The following is a 6,042-nucleotide window of genomic DNA, read 5'->3' as shown; positions in this document are numbered from 1 at the left end:
GTGTGTGTGTGTGTGTGTGTGTGTGTGTGTGTGTGTACCAGCTGCAGTGCCTCTAACAGTCGGTGCCAATTAGAGCTGAAAGGACCCCAGAAAACTTCTTTAGTTTTCATGTGTGATGAGTCCCCTCCCAAACCCCAACCCACCCAAACACACTGCTGAACAAGTGCACACAAAGTCTCTCACAAGCATGTGTCTCTCCCCCCCCCCCAACCACCACCACCCCTTCACCCCCACCTCATCTAACTTTCTGCTCCTCCACATCAGAGATGTTCCTGTGAGTTCGCACTGAGGCCACGGGAGGGCGTGTTTCAGCTCATCATCATCATCATCATCCCACTGTGATGTGATGTTCCCACACTTGACTGGCGTGTGTGCTAAAGAGTGTGTGCTGTGCGTGTGTGTGCATGCTTTTCTTAGCGTGCATGTGTGACATTTTAAATAGTATGTGTGTGCAACTGTTGTATTGTGTGCATGCTTTTATTTGTATGCGTGTGTGATATTTTAATAGTATGAGCAAATATAGTCTTGTGAGTGTGTGACAGAGTCTAAAGGAGTGTGTGAGAGAGAGAGAAAAGATAGTTGACGTCCTACCAGGCGCCCATAGTGGGGTGATGGAGCGCACATGCTTTGACACTAAGCAGCGTGCAGCTGGACTGAATGAAACAGACACAGGAAGTATCAAACTGTTTGCTGATGTTGGAGCAGAGGCTGCTGGATTTGAGAAGTTTTATCTAAGACTGGATTTCTGCTTAACTCAGTTTGTTTTTTCTTTTCTTGACAAAAGAAAAGACAGAAAAAGCTCCATATTTCTCAGTGTTTGACCATGGAAATTGGGTGACAAGGTGGATCATCAATAGAAAAGGTGATTATTAAAAAAGAGGCCAAAACATAGGGGAGATCGGGGACAGTTGCAACACTTTTTGCATTTGACTCTGTTACTCAGAGATGGTTTGAATTTGACAAATCAAATTTTAAAACAATAAACTTACATCTGTCTGTTAATAGTCAAAACCATTTCTTCACAATTTGCATTTGAAAATGAGATGTCAGATGTTGTAACTGACCCCGGAGCCGGGGACAGTTGCAACATTGTTTGGGGGTGTTTACAACATATCGCTAATACAATATATTTCACTGTGAATAAAAGTTTTTCTATTTTTACATTTACATTCTTGCTAAATTAATAAAAGCTGTAAGTTATAATGATGTTTCAGTGTTATTTATTTATTCTTTTTGATCAAATGGTGAATATAGATTTACCTTGATGAGTAGACCTTATATACAGATGTCAAAGACTCTAATCGATATTAAATACAGTTGGCTTTTAGAGACAAGGAAAATAGAACAATTTGTGAGACAATTAACTTTTGTTTTGCCTATTGTCACTGTGCGCTAGCCTGGCCCTTGCCTTCCTACGCAGCTCCGCTAAATTCTAGTTTCCCTTCACTGCTCCGTCTGGGACTTCTCCCATAGAGAAGGATTTCAGCAGATTTTTAGCCGAACCAATCAGAGAACAGAACGTCAATTTTCTGCGCAGTGTCTGCTTGTAGTTTATTTTACCTGGGCCAATCAGAGAACAGAACGTCAATTTTCTGCGCAGTGTCTGCTTGTAGTTTATTTTACCTGGACCAATCAGAGAACAGAACGACGTCGACTTTCTGCGCAGTATCTGCTAGTTGTTTTAGCATACAGCAGTGGAGGGAGTGAATGAAGCCAGTCCGTGTTGATAAGGCTTCCAAATTAAATTCAATTTGTCTGACAAAGCAGCAGCTCTCACGTCGTTTTGTTCGGCTTGGTACTTCTCTCCTCTCAGCAGGGTTGTTTACAGCACACGCGATTTCCGGTTAGCTTCTTAGCTTAGCCTCCGTCACAGCGACATACGTCGCAGCCAACTGATCCAATCATTTTAAACTTCAGCAGAGGCCACGCCTCCTGCAAGAAATCGATTCTCTATGCATCAAGTCCAGACCCTTGTACGAAGCAAAGTGAAGGACAGGGTCTGGCTTTAACCAGGCTAACTGTACACCTACATTATGCAAAATTTACATTGAAAGAAACTGGGATTTTAAAACCATTGTTGAAAACAACAACTGCAGAAAATACATATTAAACATGTTTATGTTTTAAACTATAAAACTGTCATGAATACCCAATACCCTTTTAAGTGTAAACTTAATTTCAACATCTTAATATCATCTGTATGTGCTCTGTTTTCATATGAATTTATCATATGGGGACGTCTCCCTTCCTGTCGCCCATGATAAAAACTCATGTGTTAGCTAAATAAGCTGATCTGGATACATGTTAACTATATTAGTTAAAAGTCAACAGATCACTTGTTTAAACCATATAAGTTTGAGCTGGATCACAAAAACAGTGACAACAGTAGAACAAAAATAAAGCTGGGTAAAAAAATACTTTGGTACCTCAAAAACTGTTTGTTTGTTTGTTTGTTTGTTTGTTTGTTTGTTTGTTTATTAAATCCTGGAGCAGTTTTTCAATCTGCTTACTTTTTCTTTACAAGGTGGGACATCTAACTGAGCATGTACAGTGTTGAGTGTCATCACTCGAGCTTCTTTCTGTTTGGAGAAAAATGACATGTTGCAACCGTCCCTTGTTGCTACTGTCCCCGGTCTCCCCCACATCCATGACCCTGCCGAGACATTTTTAGAGATGAATATAAACCTTTATTTTTCTATATATTTTCACTGCTTTTATTTATTGGATTAACAATCTCTGCCCCATCCACTTTAACCTTGAAGATGCATTGCAGATGATTATTGATTTGGTTTATGTTTCCTACGCTCCCCTTGCAGTCTCATGACAACAAACTTGATGTTTATCTTTTGCATATTATTAAAGGGAACACAATCCACCTGCAAGTCATTTTACAGCATCATCTCTGCTCTGCAGACTTCTGCAACCTGCTGAACTCAATGCAAAGTGCAAAAAAGGGACTATAGAAGTTTTTTTGTCAGATCAGTATCACTAAAAAGTTCAGCATTTGATAGATGTCGTCTTTCTGTAGTTTTCACACAAAAAGTCTTTACATCTCATGTCTTCTGTGTAATATCTGCGTTTCCTGTGATTTGTGCTTCATGTGTTGTAAACTGAACTAAAGGTTCTGATCCTCAGCATGAATCATCACAGCCTGGAGTTACTTTCTGTTCGGTGCCACGTAGAGGCTATTGATTCTGTTGTTCTTAATTTGCAAGAGCAGAAAGATGCTTGATGCAGTTGTATTTGTAGCATAAATATACACATAAACACATTAAAGTTGCTTGTTAGATAAAACCGAGTTGCTTACGGGCACATTAAAGGGATTTTGATCATGTTTCTGCAGAAAATAAAGCATTAGGACCAATAACTATATAGTGCTAATTAGTCCTGCATTATAAAGTGTCTGATATTAAAATTGACATTAAACTCTGAAAGCTTTTAGATTTATGAGTTCATTCTGCTGAAACTGGATTGTAAATAATCTCATATGACGTCTTAAACACTGAATATTTTCAAATGTCCTTATCTTTAAATTGAATGTTGTGATTTAATTCTCATTTTTTCAGAACAAAAAATGCTGAAAAACATCCGGGATAACAGCAAATGTTTTAAGTAAAAGAGTGAACCGCTATTGCAGATCTTTCTGTACCACACATGGCATTAACATTCATATCCTTCAGTCCCGTCTGGGCGACGGCAAGCAGTGAACATTTGGGGATTCACTGTGACATTCCTACGCTGAATCTAGATGCCCAGTAATTACTTAGCACCCTCGATTCAAATAAATCTTTTACTCAGAGTAAACAAAAATCACGAGATCTGGCTCCGTCATCTCTTTTCCTTCCTTCCCTCTCCTTTTTGCCCCTCGTTCTGGACCTGATCCAGCAGTCTTGGCATGTCTTGCAGAGAGCGCATCACTGCTGCTTATGGCAATGAATCTCAAAGAACAACATGTTGTAGGAACAACCTTGGGTGGGCGCCACGCAGAAACACATCCAGCACGGAGAAGTGAGAATTGGAGGGATAGCAGTGAACTAACAGTGAAGTACAGGACCAAAACAAAATACTGCACATGCCAACTTCATGAATATAGACTCTAATACACATCAGCTACATCCAGTTATACAGTATGCTTTGTTTTCTTGAGCTGAATGTTTTATACATTTTAAATTATAACTATTTATTCAACTGGTTCATTCTTTGTATGAAAAGTAATCTTACAAAACACTATAAATAAATAATAACTCATAAAACAATGTGAGAATTTTAATATTTCATTCAGGGAAAGAAAAAAAATTTATTGCAGACAAAAAAAATCCTGGTTATGTTGCAGAATGCAAGGCAATATTCTTTTAGGCAATTTTATAAAGAGGAACTAAAAAGAATCCGTGTCAGTGTGACTGTAAAAGGGCATTTGATATTTTTATTGCACTAAGTTTCAGTAAAATTATATATTTTTAACCAAAAAAAAAACATTTTATTGCATTGTTGTGGCACATTTTTCAGCAGGCTGACTCAAGTTTTGTCATCAGAAGTCCTGAGTAAGTTCTGTAGTTTTTTTTTTATTTACTTATTTTGTAAAAACACTAAATGACTGTAGTTAAACCCCTGCAGTGATATCAGAAATTAAAACAATGAAAACAGGTATTTTCACAACTGAACTTGAGATGAAAAAATAATCAAGCAGCAAGATAATAAAACTCCTCTTGGTGTTTTATGAAGCATTATCTGCTTTGGCTGTAATTTCGGCTCCCCATCATAGCAAAGCAAACTCCAGTGTGATCTGAGACGCTTGGTTAAAACTACTTTTTTACTCTGTTCTGTAATTGATGCTCCCATCAGTGTAATTCAATCAGGTTTTTAAAGTGCTGAATATCAGTGCCAAGCACTTCCCTACAGAGAAACCGCTAAATGGACAGAAAAGATACACTTGAGACTGTGAATAATTTCATTGTGTGTGAAATGTGTATGTGTGTGTGAGTCAGAGAAATGGGACAAAAAAAGATAAGTGATACATAACTACGTTAAATAAAGATGATAACAAGCATACTAACAAGACAGTTTAGCACATCCAAGCAGGATCTGATGTTGAAGGAACAGCAGGATTTTGTTTTAAATAACCTAAATTGAGACATAATTTTTCATGTGCTGATTTAGACATTAAGTTCTGTTTGACATAAGCTAATAAAAGCTTCAGGTTTTTTTTTTGTGTCACTTCAGTAGAAAACGAAACCAAATATTAGTTTATTTAGTTTATTTATTTCTTCATCATCAGTGACTTTTTTAAGTGAAGAGAAGATAGAGACAAAGAGAAAAACAGAGAGAGAAGTAATTAGAAAGATAGAAAGGTTGAAATAGCGATTAGAAGAATATTAAATATACACCAACAAAACACAGAACCACACACCCAACATCTGTCCGCTCACCTGAAAAATAAATGGATAAATACATGGAGGGCATATATAAAAATACACACATACCCATACATATATAAAGATATACATACATACATGCCTACATTCATAAATATTGTCAGTGTATACACACAGACATATTTACACACTCGGTGACCTGTCAGAACCCCCCGGATCAGAACATTTGTCTGTGAGCAGTTGTGAACATGCGTGTATATCCAAGATTTCTCCAATGGAATATTTAATAGTGACTGTGGAGGACCGGAGACCCAACCCCCAAGACACGAGGCAGCAGACATAGGGAAGACCAGAGCCCAAGGGCCCGAGAGGGATCCCGAGAGTAGAGCCCCAAGGGGCACCCGCACGGGAAGATCCGCCCACCCACCCCCCAGATCAGACCATAGGGGAGAACTGGGTGAGTCCAGCGACCACACGCACAGCCCCCGGGTCCAGCAGCGACAAACTCATGGGCCCCACCAGCACCCACCATACCAGAGCAGATACAGGAAAGGGCACAGAAGTCCGGGCCCCCAGGGCGCACCCCACCCCCCCCAGGCCAAAGCCCGACAGGGCCAGAGGCCCCAAGCCCCAGCAGGCAGTCACCAGGCCAGGCCGGCACACACCCCAG

This window comes from Austrofundulus limnaeus, unplaced genomic scaffold, assembly GCF_001266775.1.
Source record: "Austrofundulus limnaeus strain Quisiro unplaced genomic scaffold, Austrofundulus_limnaeus-1.0 Scaffold255, whole genome shotgun sequence".
NCBI classification, from domain to species: domain Eukaryota; kingdom Metazoa; phylum Chordata; class Actinopteri; order Cyprinodontiformes; family Rivulidae; genus Austrofundulus; species Austrofundulus limnaeus.
This window is presented reverse-complemented; position numbering follows the sequence as displayed.